This window comes from Bos grunniens, chromosome 3 (genome assembly GCF_055505025.1).
Source record: "Bos grunniens cultivar Pamir isolate PY7600 chromosome 3, Bosgru_T2T1.0, whole genome shotgun sequence".
In the NCBI taxonomy this organism is placed as follows: Eukaryota; Metazoa; Chordata; class Mammalia; order Artiodactyla; family Bovidae; genus Bos; species Bos grunniens.
The window spans coordinates 8,263,767-8,284,800 of NC_141167.1; the positions used below are offsets into that span (position 1 = coordinate 8,263,767).

Below are 21,034 nucleotides of genomic sequence, written 5' to 3' on the forward strand. Positions count from 1 at the left end.
AAACTGATCAACCCAACAGATATTTCCGGAACACCTACTTGGTGCCAGCATGACTCAGGGGGCTGGAATGAAGACAGTCGGCAAGCCCAGGACACCCCCCATCTCAAGGAGTTCACACCCCTCCCTCCAATACAGAGAAAACCCTGGGCGGAAGGAGTGAGGACGCTGTCGATGGAGACAAGAAACACAGAAGTCTGAAGGGCCTGTGTCCATTTAACAATTTATTATCAAAATTTTCAAGTTATTAATCAAAAACCTTCCCAAATAGAAAAATCCGTACTGAGTTTCACTGGTCAATTCCAGCAAAAAATTAAGAAAGAAGTGGGCTTCTCTGGTGGCTCAGATGGTAAAGCATCTGCCTGCAATGTGGGAGACCTAGATTTGATCCCTGGGTCCGGAAGATCCCCTGAAGAAGGAAATGGCAACCCACTCCAGTACTCTTGCATGGAAAATTCCATGCATGGAGGAGCCTGGTAGGCTAGAGTCCATGGGGTTTGCAAAGAGTCAGACACGACTGAGTGACTTCACTAACACCAAACTGGATCAGAAAAAGAGGCAGGAACAAAGATCCCCACTGTTTGATAATGCGAGCTAAAATGTTTTATAAAACCAGCTTACTCTAAGTGCCAAACTTGACCAAAAAAAAAAAAATTACAGATCAGGATCTCTCATGGATATCTTAGATCCAAAAGTCCCTAACAATATAAAAGCAAACTGAATCTAATCATTAAGTAAAAGGATAACATATCATGAGGAAATAGGGTTTATGCCAGGAATACAAGGTTGGTTTAACATTCGAAAATCAATTTCATTTGTCTTTTTAACAAAATGAAGAAGAAAATTCATATGATCACTTCAACAGATACCAAAAAAGCATCTGACAAAATTCAGCACCCATTCATAATAAAAATCCTCAACAAACAAGAAAATCCTCACACTGATGAAGGCTACCCACAAAAAGTCTACAGCTAACATACTCGACGGTGAAGTGCTAAGCTGCTGTTAATACTGGAAGAAAGGAAAGGATTTCTACTTTCACTACTTTTATTCAACATTATACTCGCAGTCTGCACTTCTGCAATGAGACAAGAAGAAGAAATATAAGGCAGCTGGAACAGAAAGAAGTCAAGCTGTCCCACTCTGTAGATGATATGACTATTTATACAGAGACTTCTGGGGAATCTACAAAACAACTCAATTCAGTTCAGTCGCTCAGCTGTGTCTGACTCTTTGCGACCCCATGAATCACAGCACACCAGGCCTCCCTGTCCATCACCAACTCCCAGAGTTCATGCAAACTCATGTCCATCGAGTCGGTGATGCCATCCAGCCATCTCATCCTCTGTCGGCCCCTTTTCCTCCTGCCCCCAATCCCTCCCAGTATCAGAGTCTTTTCCAATGAGTCAACTCTTCGCATGAGGTGGCCAAAGTATTGGAGTTTCAGCTTCAGCATCAGTCCTTCCAATGAACACCCAGGACTGATCTCCTTTAGGATGGACTGGTTGGATCTCCTTGTAACTACTAGAACTATTAAGTTATTTTCCAAGATCACGAGACCCACTGTTTGCAGCAAACAACTGGAAAATATTTCTACTTCATTTAATAGGCACAAAAAACAGACTATGTAGAAATTAATCTAAGAAAAGATATTAAAGGTATCCACAATGAAAACTATAAAATTTTGCTGGGAGAAATTAATGATCTAAATAAATACCAAGACATACGACAATCATCGGTAAACTCAGTGTTATTAAGACATGAGCTCTCTCCAAAATGAACTTACAGATTCAATGCAATCTCAGTCAAGATTCCAGCAGGCCCTTTTAAAATAGAAACTGACCAGTTAATTTTTACTTATATTAAAAATGTAAAAGTTTTATAATAACCAAAGCAATTTTAAGAAAGAAAAAGAGTTAAGAGGGCTTGCCCTGATTTCAACACTTACTGTAAAGTAATAGTAATAAAATAAAGTATGGAATTAGGATAGGGGCAGACATAGATCAATGGAACAGAATAGAAAATCTGGAGATAAATTTACAAATATATAGTCAACTGACTTGACAAAGGTGTGAAGGTAATTCAATGTGGAAAGGAAAGTCCCTTTAACAAATGCAGTTGGAACAACTGAACATCCATATGGGCGAAAAATGAACATCAACTCTTTACCTCACATTATACATTAAAATTTAACCATAAATCGTAACTGTAAAACCTAAAACTGCAAAACTTTCCGAAGAAAATCTTTGCAATGCCGCAGTAAAAAATGGTTTCTTGGATAGGACACGAGAATGAACCATAAAGAAAAAAACTGATCAACTCAATTTCACCAAAAAGACTCCACTCTTCTAAAGACGCTATTAAGAAAAAGGCAGTATGACCAGGAAAAGCATTCACAACACATATATCACAAACTCATATCCAGAATATATAAAGAGCTCTTACAACTCAGTAATAAGACAGGTCAATGCAAAAATGGACAGATGATTCTACCATACATTTCACAAAAAGACATACAAATAGTCTATAAGCACATGAAGAGATGCCGACATCACCTGTCGTCAGGGGAAGACAAACTAAAACCACAGTGAGATACTACTGTGCATCTGTTAGCATGTGTAAAACAAAAGACGAGCACACCAAGTGCTGGAGAGGTGGGAGCAACCGGAACCCTCAGGCAGTGCTGGCGAGAATGTGACGTTCCAAGCACTCAGGAAACATAACACCTACTATATGACCCAGCAATTCTGATACTTAGGCATTTACACAAGGAAAATGAAAACACAAGTCCACACAAAGATTTGTATATTAATGCTCGCGGCAGCTTTGATCGCAATACCTCCAAGCTGGAAAGTGCTCGAACGGCCACCACAGGTAAACGGATCAACAAATCGGGGGTACAAATTATGATACACCCAACATGGAAAACTTCAAAACTGTTATGTTAACCAAGCCAAAGAAGCCAGACAGTAAGGGGGAAATATATACATATATATATATACACACACACACACACATACATACATACATAAAATGTCATTATTCAATTAAGGAAACTTTCAGGGGGATGGAAACGTTTGTTACCCTGTGCTGTCACTTTCAACAGAGCGGGGTGTGTGTGTGTGTGTGTGTGTGTATGTGTGTGCGTGCGTGCGTGCATGTGCGTAACAAACTCATCAAGCTGTACCCTTTAAACAGTGCAGTTCATTGAACAGCAATTAAGATTCAACTAAGCTATAAAAAGTTTTAATGCTGATCTATCTCAGGGCACTTGACAGGGTGAACCTTTCTCTGAATGACTAGATGACCACAGAGTTCATCATCCAAGCCAGGAAATTTTCTGCAAATCAAAGTGGGTGCTAAAAATAATTAACGGCTGTTAAATCATCTACAACCGGGTGTGTCAACTGGCAGTGACAGGGAAGCCAGCACTTACAGCTTTGGGAACAACAAATACCCAATCTACTCCTTGGTGTGATTAGATAACCTCGTGCATATAGTAATCTGTAAAGCTCACTCCTCAGAGGACAGAGCGCCAAGCTGGCGACAGCCTCAAGGGTCAGCTCTCCCAGACCCTTCTTTTCCAGTCAAGGAAGCAATCCTGGTTTTTTCAGTGTCAGGGACCGCAAAGATGTCAAGGTTCCTGCCTCACGGTCAGTATCCCTTCAGTCCCTCCAAAGGTGAGGAGGGAGCCGCCTCCACTTCTGTTTTCCAAATGTCCAATCACTCTGAGTCGCCATGATTAGGCCTTTGCAGACAGAGGACAATTCAGAAGCAGAGCAGACAGTGCCCAGACACCTGCCGCTTTTCTAACGCAACTGCAGCCTGGGTGGAGGTGAGCCCGTGTGCCCCTGAGCGGTTCAGCGAAGGCGGTTCCCCGCCTTGCCCGAGCCCCTCTACTCCTGGCTGCCTCTTGAGGTTTAGCTAAACGTCCTGTAAGAACTAGGACAGCAGTTCAGGATCACGTGTTTCTTTTTGAGTTTACATTTCAAACCAGGTGCTTCGTCTGTGAAAGAAGAGGGGTTACTGAGTCAAAAACCAGCACCGCCTCCCCACCACCAAGCAGGGAATTCTCTTAACTTGATAAAAAGTTGTTTCAAGACAATAAAAAGATCCCACTACTCTATGTGCTCTGAAACAACAGATTATTCTAGAACAGAAAAGAAAGATTAAAAAAAAAATTATACCCTACAGAATGTACCATTTTCCTAACTTTCAAGAAAAAAAAAAACATACATACAGGACTCGGCTTGATCATATCCTTAGACATTTACCAAATATTTACAAAACCTAGACATTTACCTGAACATTTACTAAAGTATATCAGGTAAAGAAAGACTAAAATTATTAATTTCTTGGACAACCTAAGAAAAATCCAATGAATCTATGTTACCCTCCCCACTATTTCTTTTTTCAAAGAACTCTTTGCAAAAGTCCTAGAGTCAAACTACAGTCTCTCAACTGTCCTTTGTTTCGTCTGTCACTTGTAAACAAAGACAATCAGAAGTGTTAACAATGACACACACCTATATACACAACCGTACACACACACATACCACACATACACACACACACCCCCCAACAGTATTGTGAAAACAGCTTAAATTTCATAAATGCAACTCCTACTCAATAATAACACACAGCCCAGGCAAGTAACAGCGTCCGCTTCCACCCTCAATTCTAAATATATTTGACAGACACCACAATTAGTTCCACCGCTCACCAGCCAGGCTTCCAGAAGACAGTGTTCTTTCTTGGTGCCTGCTTGGAGCACCTGTAAGAACTAAGCGCTGAGCTCTCACGTGGAGTACCCAGCTCTTTGGACCATCGGTGTCACAGAGCAGGTGCTGCCTTCAGCAAAACCCCACACTTAGCAAACACACAGCCACCAATTTGGCTCAAAGCCGCTTCTTCCTGCTTCTTGAAACTGAGAACAGAGTGGATTATAAAGCACGGGGTTCACTAGAGTAGCTTCCGCCTGCAGCTGTTCTCCTAGCCCTGCTCCACCATCTAAGGCATGTTCTAACAATCAGAGGCACTTCATTCACTAAGCACCTACTATGTGCCAGGTGCTGCCACCCACCGCCTGGAGGTGTGAGACTGAGCTGCCCCTGCTTTTCCAACAGGAGAGTGAGGCTCCAGGTGTGAGAAGCTGGGACAGCACAGCTGATGGCCGACACAGCGAGGGCGGGAGGACTGGGTCTCCCGAGCTCCATGTTCGGGCGGGGAGCAGGGCAGTGCACTCAGACGGCAGGAGCCGCTGTCCCCACACGGGCCTTCCCGTCTGGCAGGGCTTCTGCGGGACTTATGGGACAGCCCCGGCCCACAAGCACAACCTTCCCACCCCAGATCCAGGCCAGCAGTCACAGAAATTGGGAAGAGCTTTTCCATGCAAGGAAATCTGCCAATTATATATATAGCTTTTCCTCTCTCTGAGCCAAACTGACTGGTGTAGGGGTTTTGCCCAGGAAATATCTGAGCTCCAAACAAGCTGGAAAGGAAAACTGATGTTGAAATCCGGATAAAGGTCACGGTTGCTCACCAAAGGAGCAGCGCCTGACCACCCTACAGGCTGACATCTGCTGGGGACAGCTGAGAGACTCGGGTCTGGGGTTTATAGGCCCCACACAGGCCTACAAAGGGACTCCCATTCATTCAACAGACTCGAATGCCGAATAGACGAGATATAAAATAACTAAAAAGACTAGATAAATCCATTACATAGCTTCTTTTTTATTTAGGGTTACCGTGTGTGCGTGCTAGGTTGCTTCAGTCATATCTGACCCTGTGTGACCCTATAGACAGTAGCCCAGCAGGCTCCCCTGTCCATGGGATTCTCCAGGTGAGAATACTGGAGTGGGTTGCCATGCCCTCCCCTTCAGGGGATCTTCCCGACCTAGGGACCGAAACTGTGTCTCTTACGTCTCCTGCATTGGTAGGCGGGTTCTTTACCACCAGCAGCGGCTGGTTATAGGGTTACCAGGTTATAACTAATTAAAAAATGAAAAGCAAAATATAAAGGAAAACCAAATGTTAATGTAAAATAAGATAATTAAATAAAGGTATGGCTGGACGGCATCACCGATGCAATGGACAAGAACTTGGCCAAACTCCAGGAGGTGGTGAGGGACAGGGAGGCCTGGCATGCTGCAGTCCATGGGGCTGCAAAGCGTCAGACACGACTGGATGACTCAACAACATAAAGCTTATAGCTTTAATTACATTTGTTTTCTCTTTACATTCTATTTTTCCGGTTTTTATTAGTTATTTGCCTGATAATCCTAAGGATAATTCTTTTCTGATACCTACTCTTCAGTTGCAGATGCTATTTTTAACACTGCCTATAAAATTAACCTTATCTGAAATTCTTTGGGATTTGAATAAATCAAAATAGCTGCTAAGTGTTGGCAAGTTGAACCCTATTACTTTCCTACTAGTAGTGATGAACGGTGGTGAAGATAAAAACTAGGAAACACTTAGAGAACACTTTTTTGCCATCCCAATGACATGGATTCTATTATAGCATTACCCCCATTTCACAGATGAGAAAACTGAGTCTCAGGAGTATCTTGCCTTATGTCATAGAGCTAAAAAAGGAGAAGACCTTCATAATACACCACACAAAATACCATAAAACATTTCATCGAGAGTACTGTGGGGGAAGGAAGCTATAAATACTGACATGTAAAATCACCCCTCTCTATGTATGATCTGGTAACTCTGGCACGGTCATTTCAGGAGGGATGACGCTGTGAGTGAAGCCCACTGGATCCCTGTGCCAACAGCCATATGCTGTAGCCATATGACTAAACAGAAGGCCCAGGTCATGCTTTTCGGAAATCACATGAAATCTCAACGTGGTATTTTGCAGAGCAGCAGCCCTCTTAAACATGTATATCCTAAATGCAATTCTCATTCAATTTCTCCTGAAATTATACTGAAACCTGGAATGTCTTTTTTGTCCCATGGACCCTTCTGGCAGTCTGGAGAAGCCTATGGAGACTTCTCAGAATGTCTCTGGATGTAGAAAATGAAATACCATTGCAATGAAAATCAACTTTAATCAAATAGTCAAATCCACAGACCCCTGTGGGGAGCAAGGTCCATGAACCAAGGTAAAAAAACCTCTGCCTGCAGCACGCTGTCTTCTCTCCTCCCTCTCCCCCATCACCCAAAAGGAGTTACGGGGCTGACTGGCTGTCCAGCAGTCATCTTGGACCAGGAGAATCGATTTCTGGAGGGACCCAGATGACGCTGTGCAACCACATGCTGATCAAGACCTGCCTCCTCTTGTGCAGGAGAATAAAACTTCACACGCTCACACCTTTCTTACTTTGACAACTTCTCTTTTAACAAGTGGATGGAGTGAGTTGAATCAGTTCAGTTCAGTTGTTCCGTCGTGTCCAACTCTTTGCGACCCCATGAATCGCAGCACTCTAGGCCTCCCTGTCCATCACCAACTCCCGGAGTTCACTCAAATTCATGTGCATCGAGTCAGTGATGCCATCCAGCCATCTCATCCTCTGTCGTCCCCTTCTCCTCCTGCCCACAATCCCTCCCAGCATCAGAGTCTTTTCCAATGAGTCAATTCTTCGCATGAGGTGGCCAAAATATTGGAGTTTCAGCTTTAGCATCATTCCTTCCAATGAACATCCAGGACTGATCTCCTTTAGGATGGACTGGTTGGATCTCCCTGCAGTCCAAGGGACTCTCAAGAGTCTTCTCCAAAACCACAGTTGAAAAGCATCAATTCTTTGGCACTCAGCTTTCTTCACAGCCCAACTCTCGCATCCATACATGACTACTGGAAAAAGCATAGCCTTGACTAGACAGACCTTTGTTGAAAAGTGGCCTCCAAAAGAATATGTCCGTGTTCTAATCTCCAGAACCTGTGACTGTGAGCTAACTTGGAAAAAAGAGTCTTTGTAAACATAATTAGGGTTCTTAGGGTGGAATCACCCTGAGTTATCTGGGTGGTCCTAACTCCAGTGACAACTGTCCTCCCAAGAGACAGAAGGGAGGACACAGTGGAAGGCGGAGAGAGTCCTGCAAAGATGGAGGGAGAGACGGGGGTGATGCCTCACTAGCCGAGGGACACCCAGAGCCGCTGGAAGCCAGACAAGGCAGGGAACAGAGTCTCCCCAAGACCACGGCCCCACCAACGCCTTGATCTCAGACTTCTGGCCTCCAGAAATACGAGAGCGTAAATTTCTGTTGTTCTAAGCCGTGTGGCAATTTGTCATAGCAGCCCCAGGAAACTAACAGAGCAGCCAAACCTACTTCTAAAATGCACCTTTATGATTTTCTAAACATTAAATACTAAGAATTAGACATATGCTCCCTTTCACATATGCAGTGCTGTATATGGCGTTAAGCAGAAACAGCCCTCTAAACACGTGTATCCTAAATTTAATTCTCATTCAGCTTATACCAAAAACTCTCTTTATTTTCCATCGCCATTATTGGGCCAATCCATCTTCCTGAAATTTAAGAATAAATTAAGCGTGTCCTTCCCTTCACTCTGTTCCTACATCATGCCAACAAGCATTCCCTTCTTTCTTCCTGTCCTCTGCCCAAGCTCCATCTGCTTCCTCCAACCATCCCTCACCCCTCAGACCAGTGTGTTCTCGACTTCTCCACTGCCCTTCTCCAGGCTGTGCCGCCTGCAGAGCTCATGGTCCCAACTTTCTGCTTGTGTTTCCTCCTCCGCTAGCCCGGTCTCTGACACCAGGGTTCCCCCAGTCTGTCTGGGTTCCCCCAGTCTGTCGTCATCAAACCCAGCCCAGTCTCCTCCCTTCGTTCACTACAGGCACATGGCATGCTCGCCGGAGACTCTGCGGGTTCGGGACACAGGCAGGTTTCAGTGACGAGCCATCTAAAATAAGGTCAGCTAGGCAGAAGCTGACATACAGAAGCCCTCTTGCTCAAAAACGAACCTGTGCACCCGAACCACACCAGAATCACACGGAGCAGAGGAAGTTTTATCTTCTCAGCCTCAGGTCAGGCAACGGAGGTGAGAAAGGCCCCACAGAGGAGCGGAGGCCACCTTCAGGAACACCTGCCCCCTCTCGGGCACAGGGACTCCGCACGGAGCTGCTCCACAGGGGAGACCACAGTCGTTTTCCAAAGGTCCCTCCTGTGACCGAAGACACCTGCACTAGGATTACCCGTACCAGGAGAAACCGAAACCGCTCTACATCCCTAAACTGCAGGAGTGAGTAACACTGATCAACTATGACTCGTCTACACGATGAAACACCCACAACTAGGAGGTGGTCATCGGAGATGCTCATCACGTGGAAGCGTTTATCTGATGAAATAATAACTGAAGCCAAAATATAAAATTACACATACGCTGACGTGTGTATAACGTATGCAAGATGCAACGTCTACCTGTGAAGAAGTCTGAAGGAGACGTGAAAGAAGAAAGCTGCTGCTGAGCTACTGCAGGATCTTTTTTTTTTCCACTTTAAATTTCCTTTAAAATCATCATTACGACTTAAGACGGACTTCCCCGGTGGGCAGTGGCTAAGACTCTGCGCCCCCAGTGCAGGGGGCCTGGGCTCGATCCCTGGTCAGAGAACTAGATCCCACAGGCTGCAACCAAGAGTTCACAAGCTGCAACTAAGAGCCAGCACAGATAGAAAGATTAAAAGAATATTTTAAAAAAGTAATCAACACTTTAAGTGGCCCCGCCCCCAGGCCCGCTCATACAGCCCCTCTGCAGTAGAAGCTTCCACTCCCCAGGTAGGTGCCTGAGCTGTTTGTTTCTTCTCTCACACTGTCCTGGGCACCCTGCTCTATGTGACACCTGTCACAGGGCACAGTCACGAGTCTGTTCACATCCAACAGCCCGGAAGCTGACTCTAAGCACAGAGAAAGCGTGTTTCCACCTCCGTCCACCCTCAGACACCCAGCAGAGTTTGCCACAAGGACCACTGAATGAAGGGAAGACAAGTCCTTCTGAAAACATGCGCCTTTTCCAATTGATTTTTATTTGATTTCAGAAATCAGGTTGCCAGGGTAAAGCCTGACTTGTCCAATTATATATCTATATTCTGCAAGGGTAAATAAAAAGTTTTCAAGCTGTCAAACCTGGCAATGCCCACACGGCAAAGGAAGCCGGCCACTCACAAAGCTGCTCACCAACCAGAGTCCAAAAGCCCCAGCTCGGGAGCCCCGAGGTCCCGTCGCTCCCACCTCCCTGTAAGTGGGTAACGGGAACCAAGGGGGGCTGGCCCACGGGACCATCTGCAATAACGGACATTTGTTCCGGGGCGGCGGGGCAGGGTGGGGGTGGGGGGTTGCAAAGAACAAACAATTCAACATCCTCTCTGAGTAGAAAGGACCAAGAGAACTGCATCCCTGGCTCCGGCGTCACACAGCCGGCCTGAGCCTTGCTTGAGGACAGCAAGCTGTGAAAGGCAGCCCCGGCCTCGGGTCTAGATGCAGAGGTCATGACCACCAGGGAACCAGCGCTCCACTCGCCGTCACAGGACTGCGGGTCCTCAGTCCAGCTGCCCCGCAAAGTCGAGCAAAGTTTGGAAAAATCACCCACTTGTAAGTCAGCAGCAGACTCTCCGGGGAAGGAGCCCGAACCTTTTCTGAAGCTCTAAAGGGTGCTCAAGCATGGCCGCCCTGAGGGAGTGGAGGTGGCTACGTGCTCCCTCTGCCCACGATGTGAACAAGAAGGTCTCGTGGAAGAGGGTGCCCGCGCCCTACTTCTGAGGGGTGCAGTGGGTCTGCCGGGGGAGTTCAGGGAGAGGGCCACAGGCAGAGGGGCCCCAGAGACACTAGGGCAGGCAGGCGGCCATGCACAGGGTGTTCCCTGCCCACCAGAGGCAGGTCCATGCTGGGGCGAGGCTGGGAGGGACCAGAGCACCAGGCCCCCTGGGCACGGCAGATAAGAAATGAGGCGGCATCAGAGGACTCACAGTGCTGTCAGAAACGGGCAGGGGATGCCTCTTTTTAATGGTGCTACATTCACATATATTCCAGTAAAACTCGTCTTTCCTCTTCAAGGTCCACTTCCGCTGCGGCCACTGCTGTGACCCTGGTGGGAATGAACAGACTGTCCCATGTCCTGGCCAGCAAGATGTGGAGTCAGCTCGATGTGGGGTCAGCTCAGAGACGCTCCACTCGAGAAACACAAGGTCACCAAACCCAAGAAAACGCTCCACAGCCGTATCGTCGACAGCAGCAACCACTTTCGTCATGTTGTGCTGACTCATCTGACCCTGCCGAAAAACGCTCCACAGCCGTATCGTCGACAGGAGCAACCACTTTCGTCACGTTGTGCTGACTCATCTGACCCTGCCGATTGTGCTGACTCATCTGACCCTGCCGACACCCCCAAGCAGGTTCTGCTATCGCCCCTACTCCCCAGAAGAGGACCCCCAGGCGCGGAGCCGAGTGTGATCTGTCCGAGGTCGGCCAGCAGGTGCGAGGCTGAGCAGGCACCCGTGCCCTGCTCCCTGGGCCTCCCTGGGAGCCCGGCTCCCATGCCAGGCCTGCTGCAGGCGCTTTTGGAGATAAGGGAAGGACTGAACACAGCCCTGCCGTCTAGGGTCTCACACCTGGGGCAGAAACACAGACCCCCAACATTCAGAGTCCCCACCTCCTCCGGGACCCTGGAGTCGGGAAATCCTACATGGCACTCGATCTCCCCTGTAAATGAAGCAAATTGTAACTGCCCACGTCATAGCATGACACAGGCAGATGCCCCGGGTGCCTTCCCTGCAGCGCGGGCCCTGGCTCTCCTCTGCGAGCAGCCTCCACACCTACCCAGTCCAGACCGTGCAGGGACCCAGAGCCCCCACCCACCAGTCCTGGGACTCGGGGTACCACTCGGGCACACCAGAGAGCCGTGGGCGGTGCTGGGGACGCGGCAGGTAGGTGGCCAGCCCCGACGGAGGTGTGGGCATGGGGAGACACCACCCTCTCCGAGGGGGATGCCAGGTGGGGAGCCCGTGATGCCTGCGTGCCCCCGCCTGCAGTCGGCCATCCGCCTGCCCCCACGTCCACCAGCAGCTCCTGTATCCACTTCAGACGACAGCCCTCTGTCCTACTGCCCTGAGAAAATCGTCACTAAACTGAATTCGGCTCTGACTCTGCCTCCCTCAGAGGGCCAGGGCCTCTGACAGCAGGCACAATGAAGTCGGTGTCTGAGGTGACGATTCCAAGGATGGAAGCCGCCACGCGGCCCTGGTGAGGGGCGAGCGCCTGGAGCGGCTGCAGGCAGGCACACATCACGTGGCCGTCAGGCCGGGCAGGGCGCTCGCCACCAAGCATCCATCACTGATGGCTCAGGGCCCATCTCCCTCCATACCGTTCCTAAACCATGCAGGACAAGAGCGGTGCCGGCAACAAGCAGACCAGGGTCGAATTCCTCTGCCTGCCAGGCCCGGGTCCACATCCACCTCCCTCACCAGCCACAGAAGAGGCCACCTGTCTGACCTCCTCACGCCCACCCTGTCCCCCGGCTTCAGCACGGCTGCAGCAGCCATGACAAAACCCACTAGCTTTACAGATCTTACTGGCTCGCAATACACGTGGCAGAGAGTCCACCACGGCCTAGAACACGCTTCGCCTCTGCCCTTGCCCGCCTTGCCACCCTCCCAGGCTCAGCTTCCCCTGGCAGGAACCGCTCTGACCCCAGACCCCTGACGCTGCTGCCCACGGCCCCCTCAGCCTCGGGTCTCCCCACGTCCCCCACAGCCACGCTCCCCCACAGGAAGGCCTCCTGACACCAGCTGCAGCCCGAGCTGTTTCCTTCTTGGCCTCTGGTCCTGACTGCCCAGCACCTGCTGCTCATCCAGGACTGTTTGGAGCATGAAGGACTCTCACTGACACCAGCGCCTGTCCACACAGGGCTCTCAGGTGAAATCAGAGGGCAAACAGAGCTGACCACCCTGGAACGACTCGCTCTGACATATAACTGTAAGCACCTACTGTGTGTCAGTGAGGGAACAGGGCCAAGCACCCTGGAGCAAGTCACTCTGACACATAACTGTGGGCACCTACTGTGTGTCAGTGAGTAAATAGGGCCGACCACCCTGGAGCAAGTCACTCTGACATGTAACTGTGGGCACCTACTGTGTGTCAGCAGTGGACAAACCAGACAAAAATCCCTTGCTCACATATGGCGTTATGTTACAGCTTTTAACAAAAGAAACAAAAGCACGTGGACTCAGAGCAGCGACTCCGGGGAGGGATGGTGGGGGCGGGGGCGGGGTGAGGCCAGAGTCTCCCGGTGCCCCACTGCTTTGGTTTGTTTCTGTTGCTTTCCAAAACTTCAAATGACTTCAAAGGAGGTGGTGACATTCCATCAAATGTTTATTAAAACAGAACCCAGGTAGAACCCAATGGTGGAACACTGACTTGAAGAAAAAAGGAAACAAAAGCACTAAACTCTTAACTGCCCCACAACTCCTGGAACGCTCCACAGCTCCAGGCTACTGCAGGAAGATTATAAAAGAAGCCATCCAGGACTTGAAGACAACTAAAATCACTTGAGAGAGATCAGAGATGGCTAGATCGGGGAGGGGGGACATCTGAAGTCAATGAAAACATCTGGATATCCAAAAGCAGATGCAGGTGCTCAAAGGGCACTCTCTCCCCGCAGCACGACAAAGACGAAGTTAGACAGAAAGCGCTTTAAAATACTTTCTCTATCAAACAAGAATAAGTCAAGATAAAAACGAAGTAAAAAGAACAGAAAAGCTATGCTGGAACAGGGGTGAAGATCACACGTAGAAGCACTAAGAAATGCAATTAAATTTGTATCAAATTATACAATTTGATAAACAGAATTAGAGAAAACAAATTAAAACAACGCAGAAAAGTATGACAGACACAGAAGATGAAGCGCATACACACGCACCCCTGCACGACCCCGAGGCCCCTGGTCCCTGCTGGACCCTGCAACTCATTTACCCAGCCCGCTGCTTGGAGGTGGAGCGCTTGACACCTCAGCCATCTCGCCCTGGGCCAAGCTGAGGGCACCCATGTCGCTGCTCACTCTCCACCCCCTATCCTCTGAACCAGAGGCCTGTCCTTCCTCTTCCTCTTCCACCTGGCAGCCAGAGCAAATCATTCCAATACTGCAAATCTGGGACTCTTGCCAAGAGGAACTATTCAAAGGACAGGCTGAAGGACTATGTCTCAAACCCATTCCGCACCTGTGGTCTCTCTCCCTCAGGCCTCAGCAGGCCGCACTGCTCTTCCTTCACCTCTCCGTGCAGTCTGAACTGCAGCCCCCACCGCACGACCTTCGCACATGCTAGGCCCTGGACCTAATCCATTCCAAAGCGCCTACAGGCACAAGTCTGACACACGAGCACAAACTCACACACTCTGTTCAGTTGACTTTCCACTCATCACTCTTCAAGTCTCAGTTAAAACATCACCTCCTCAGGGGCAGTCTTCCCCACCGTTCTGCCAGACCAGCGGGGACCCGGCTTATCATACTTCCCACGCAGCCTTACTTCCATACGTGCTGCCAGTCTCGGCCTGTAATTAGACCTCACTGTGAGTCACTGAGCCCCCTTGAATACAAGCTTGGGGACACAGCCCTTCCCCATTTCTGCTTACCACTGGAATCTGTCACTGAGCACGGTATGTGGTCCCAGGGACCCTGCAAAGAACGACGTTGAAACAGTGAATGAATGAACGTGCAGAACTCCCAAAGAACAAGACAAAGCACATGGACCAGAAGTACAGAGAAAAGACCATTTTTCAAAGTTGGAAAACCAAAAACAGAGCCTGGAAACCAGCAGGTTCTACATATCAAGACAAATTGGTGAGCAAAAAGCAATATTGCTCAAGACAAAAAGAGAATCCTACAAGATTTCAAACAGAAAGGTACAGATATCTTCAAAGATGGAAACAACATGAAGGCTAGTTTCCGATGCCTCCCCTGCAACACCAGCAACAGAGAACAGTGTGCTGTTGGGAGGCATCCGATGAGAAATACTGTGTTCTGGCTCCTTGGTGGAAAGCAGAGCCCTTTCCATTATTTTACTTCCTTGCTCTTCAGTCCTTTCTCAATTTCTTGGTTTGAAAGGAACAACTGAGTAACTGGGGAAACAAGCACTGAGCAGCGCGCACCGTGTGGCTCAACACTCTGTCTGACACAAAGCCTGACCAAAAAATGATGCCACCATTGTGGGCTGGCCATAACCAGAGACATCATGAGAAAACCTGTGTGCTGTGAATGTGTAAAAAATAAAAAGGAAAACTTCAGCACAAATCATTACCAAAAACAAAGGTAAATGGTGCACATACCACTCACAAAAATGCAAAACAGAAGAGAGGTACCAAGAAAGCATTAACTCACAACACAGCCAGGCACGAAAACACAGCAGTCAGACGTGCAAAGCCCTGACAACCAGAAAATGCCTGATGCTCACCACTGCTAGCAGACTGTTCCACACTGAACTAAAACAAATCCCAACAATCTACTGTCTACAAGGATTAAATCTAAAATAACCCGGAAATATAAAGGTGACAGTAAGGGTGGAAGAGGGAAGCAAGTATGTCAATTAAATTGTGAACAAAGGAGAGAAAGCATGGCAGTATCAGACAGAGAACAGGTCACGGCAAAGATTAATCACTATAAAAAAAGATACGACTTTATTAATAGATGACTACTCAGTAATGAGGATATGAACGTTTACTTACGTGCTTAAAAGAACTTCAAAAATAGAGCAGGTGAGAACTGTTAGAAATATGAGAACAAAAGGATGAATGTAACTGTCCTGAAAGAGATGAGCTCCTCATTATCAGTCTGTGGGAGATCAAGTGATAAAAGTAAGGTCCTAAGAAGACTGAGCAACAAATTTCCTAAGTTGCAATAAAGACCAAATTTTAGTCCCTATACTAAATATATTATCTTTCAGGTAAATGGGATCTAACATTTCTCACATTTCATAATGAGTGATCTTTTCTTTTTTAATTGAGGTACAGCTGATGTACAATATTACATAAGTTTCAGGTATACAACACCGTGATTCACAACTTTTGAAGGTTATATTCCATTTATAGTTATTATGAAACATCGGCCATACACTTTGTGTTGTTTGTATACAGTGAGTGACCCTAATGTCAGACACTAATAAATACCATGCCGTGCCAAGACACAGAAAAAAACAAACTAGTGCCAAGTGCCGGTTCACGAGCGGAAGCCAGAGAGGCGGAGCAGCTGAGGAGAGCTTGTGAACAACGCCACAGGGCTGGCGGAGATGAGGGAATTCAGAGGCCAACGGAGAAGGAATAGATGCCAAGACTCCTAGGGACTAACCCACAGAAGCAGAGCAAGTGAAGACCAATCGGTCAGCCAGAAAAAGTGAAGCCCACCTTCAAATCCGATCGACCACAAACTGGATTTAAGATCACCTGCTGCTCCTGTGCCCACCAGCCAGAAGCAGAGGATTAATAAATCCGCTCTTTGGGAAGAGACCATCATCCTGAGCCTAAACCTGTCTTCACTTTTCAGACAATGTCTGTCAACCAAGATTGACAGGTATTCCAGGAAGAAACACTAAAGGAACAAAAGCAAGAAAAAAGCCAGGCAATGAAAAAAAAGACCAGAGTGGAACCAGACGTTTTGAGTTTTCAGGCATGGACTTTGAAATATGCTTAATATTTTCAATGAAATTAAGGACAAGATCGAGGAGAGGGTTTTGGCATGGAACTTGAGCCCTTTATTAAAAAATCAACTGAAAATTCTAGAGCTGAAAGAAAATAAGTGGAATTAAAAACTCAACAGACAGATTCAACAACAGACAAGAAACACCTAAGAACACAGAAGAAAGATAATAAAACATCTAGAATGAGGAAAACAGAAAATATTTTTTAAAGAGTACAAGAAACATAGAAGTCAGGGGAAAGATGTAACAAAAAAGTCCCAGAAATAAGAGGAAAAAATAATGGGTAGGAGGCAACACTTGAAGAGCTAATAACCAAGACTTCCCCAAAACTGACAAGAGAAGGGAAACACAGCTACAGATTTTAGAACTGCCAGGAACACTAAGCAAGATAAATACAGAGAACCATGCCTGGAAAAATCATAGTAAAACAGCACAGTGCCAAAGGAAAAGAAAAATCTTAAAAATAGTTGGAGGGGGAGGGGAGGAGATACATTATCATGCGAGGGAAAACAACAGGACAAGTTATTACTTTTACTAAAAATAATAGAAGCTACAGTACAACAGAATGACATTTTTAGACTCCTGAAAGAAAATGACTGCCATGCTAGAACTGTATAACAAGCAAAAACATCCTTCAGAAAGATGAAATAAACAAAACAAAAATAGAAACCAAGACCAAAGGAATATTAAAGAGAATTTTTCACAGAAGGACTATTACCCCATATGGATCACAGAAATACAGAAAGAAATGAATGGCAACAGAAAAGGCAATGTTCACTGCAAACCTAAGTGACTGCTGACTGTACAATAATGTCCTGTGAAATTTCAAATATATGTAAAATTAAGATATATGACAAACCACAGAGAGGTGAGAGGCAACTACAGAGAAGCTTCCTTTTAAGTACCAGAAATTAAATTTCAAGAGCAAAGAAGAGTGTGCGTGTTTAGTTGCTCAGTCATGTCTAACTCTGCGACTTTATGGACTGTGGCCCGCCAGGATCCTCTGTCTATGGGATTCTCCAGGCAAGAATACTGGAGTGGGTTGCCATTTTCTGCTCCAGGGGATCGTCCAGACCCAGGGATTGAACCGGCATCTCTTGCATCTCCTGCACTGCAGGCAGATTCTTTACCTCTGAGCCACTGGCTTCCCTTAATGAAGAGTATAGAGTTCAAAGACTCTAAGATCCCTGCATTGTCTGGGAAGCACTAATCTGGATGGGAGGTTAATAAGTCAAGGACATATTTTACAATCTGCAAAATAATATCACTAAAATATGTATATGAAATAAGAGAGGGGAGAAAATGAAATAATTCACCCATTTTAGAAAGAAAGATACAAAAAATATAAAATGTGAGACAAAGAGAAAACAAGTAATAATACATGGGATTTGCACCCCAATACGAGAGTACCTAAAACTAAGTATAGATTAAACATAAACCAATGGAAGACATCACCCAATTAAATCATCCAACAGGGAATTAAAAACCCACACAACTGTATGCTGCTTACAACCTTAAATATAAACAAAAAAAGGTTTAAACTGAAAAGATGGAAAATTCTGCCATTACTTAGAATACAACTAGTAACTGAAATAAAGGTATTGCAGCTAAAGCAACATCAAAGTAAACTTTAAGGCAAAAAACATAAAGGGGTCAATCTAGTAAGAATATAAAATAATCTTAAATTTGTATGCATTTAATAACAAGCCTGCAAATATATAAAGAAAAAATTAACAGGATGAAAGCAAAAACCAGGTAAGTCCAAAACCACAGAGAAGATTTTAATAAATCTCACTCAATAACTCAAGGACTAGCAGAAAAGCAAGTCAGAAGGTTATAAAAGATTTGAGGAAAATGATTAAATTTTTGTCCTAATCAACGTACAAGAACTACTGAGTGTAAATTCTGTTCAAATGCACATGGAACATTTGAGGAAACACATACACAGGTCAGCAGCAGACACAAAAGAATGTGAGTCCATTTACACCAACCATCTGAGACAGTCGACACAAATCCAGCGTATCACATGTAGGACGGCGGTTCCTCTGGAGGGGGCTGGGGGGACAGCTGGGCAAGATCACTTAGGGGAGCTTCCCGGGGCCTAGACATATTCCACCACTGAATCTGGGTAGTGGCTACAGATGAAGCTCTGCCCACTCACTTGTGCACTTTTTAGCTGGGAAGTCATATTTCAATTTTTAAAATTATTTACAATATACAAACTCAGTAAAGCAGAAATGCTGCTTTGACAAACTCCTTTGAAGAATTAGAGTAGTTAAAATATACCTTCAAAACAAATCTGTAAATTTTGTGATAAGGCTGGAAATAATTTCTAAATTATCTCATGTTAGATAATGCAAAGAAAAGAAGTATAAGGGGAAAACGAGAAACATTTTTCCCTGACAACTTCTGCCTATTACTAGTGTATGAAACCTAGTTTTAAAATGGGGGAGGAGGGTAGGAGGGAAGCTAAACCAAGCATAGCCAATGAGGGCAAACTTAGAGAAAGAGAAAGGGGTAACGTTGAACCCCCCCAAATACAGAGCTGACTATCCAAAAGCACACACAGAATCAGCTCATAAAGAAATTCACACACATGGCCAAAGACTGTGAGAGACGTTCGACTTCACTTTGATAATCAAAGAAATAAAACAAATTCCCATTTTTATCAAAGTGGCGTAGATGTTATAAAATTTTAACAAATGGCATTTGTTGAAAGGATAGAAACCACTTCATGAAGTTCAACTCATACAAGTTCTAAAGGCCTTTTGGCCATAATATACCGAAAGCCTTTTAGTTTTCATAGATTAACATTAGCATGTTTAATTATCGAAAACATTTCATGCTACTGCAGAGGCTGGGATATGAAGCTAGCAAATCCCCTTTCTTCATGCTGCCATTATGCTCTCTGGCCTTCTAAGGGGTGATCCCACTTGAAGGTGAGAACGCAGAGGACTCTGTCTACTCCCCATCTTCTGAGATTTCCCGTGGCCACAGCTCCACTTTATCAAGAACCTAAAGGCACATCTGTGTCTCTAGCTGCATCCCAACTTCACTTGTTCTTAAAAAGAAGGCAAGCAGACCCCTTTCCAGCTGCAAAAGTCTCCTTGCTCCCATTTCTTCCACCAAACCTGTATAAAAATCTCTGTTGTTGTTTAATTGCTAAGTCATGTCCCACTCTGTGTGACCCCTTAGACTGCAGCCCGCCAGGCTCGTCGGTCCGTGGCATTTCCCAGGCAAGAGTACAGGAGGGGTTTGCCATTTCCTTCCCCAGGGGATCTTCCCCATCCAGAGATCGACACCACCCCCGGCCCTGTCTCCTGCATTGGCAGGTAGGTTCTTTACCACTGAACCACCAGGAAAGAAAACTCTCTACTCTCCCCCAAATATTTCCTTCCATCTCCCCTGGAAGACTCTTGTCCCTCAGGTCCTTATGTCTTTATGAGACAATTCTTTGGCCATTTTAGGGGAAAATTAAAATGGAGTCTTTGTTAATGTGGAGCAAAATTTACTCATTCTTTGCCAGATATAAAAGGTTCCCATCTGTTGGCTGATTCATGATAACAGCGACTTTCACTGCCGAATTGTTTGTATCAGGCACGCAATTTTAGTTGAAGTTGTGGAATTCGGAAATTACTACTGGAATAGCTGGAAAACCAAATGAGATATTCCAGGAACTGAAGTAGCTTCTGGGCAAATACATTCATTCATTCTGCATTCACTTCCGCAAGCACATGGCACCAGGCACTGGCAAAGTCTGAGGCCAGGCCCTGCCTTCTAGGCCCTGCACGCAGATTCCTACAGGGTGCTGAACGGGAAGGGACAGGTTCAGAGTTCAGGCAGGAAATGCTGCAGAAGTCAGAAGTGGGGGAGTGCCCAGAACCTACCAGCTCTCTATGGAAGCATGCCTTGGGGAACTGGGCACCAGTCAAGTGGCTCCAAACACTCCACCATGTATCCCCAAATTCCAGACGCCCTCACAGGTTACTAGGGGCTGGGGCGGGGGTGGGGGGGGTGTCTCCTTATCTTGGAGTATTTCTGGGGAGCCTCATTATTAAGCTTTAATGTCCTTTCAGCACATGCTCAGATGAAAAGCTAGTTTTTACAGCACTCACAAAATCTAAAGTAAATGTGAAAGAAACAGTGCCTCTGCCCCGAGGGCTGGGAATCATCCACGACTGCCCCCACAGAATGAGCTTGACATCTGGGAGTCAACTATTCAGCACCCTGAACACGTGTTCCCATAGAGACAGGGTATAAACCAAGGTTCATTCTCCAACCAGACTGACAAAGTTCCACAGGAATTCACATCGTACCAGAGCACAGTGCCATATTATTTTTATGGAGACATAATTCCTGTACAACTCAGCCTTTTACAGTATACAGCT

General features: G+C 46.2%; 1 protein-coding gene across 11 annotated transcripts in view; it reads right to left on the bottom strand.

The window, feature by feature from the left end:
- Window positions 1–21,034, bottom strand: part of DGKD (diacylglycerol kinase delta) — a 109,505-nt gene that overhangs the window by 51,588 nt on the left and 36,883 nt on the right. The window contains exon 1 of one of the 11 annotated variants that reach the window (XM_086377554.1): window positions 4,721–4,835. The exons of the other annotated variants lie outside the window; for them this stretch is intronic. The gene's annotated coding sequence lies outside the window, so the exon portion shown is untranslated. Of the gene's footprint in view, window positions 1–4,720; window positions 4,836–21,034 lie in introns of those variants that run through there. 11 annotated transcript variants of the gene reach the window in all.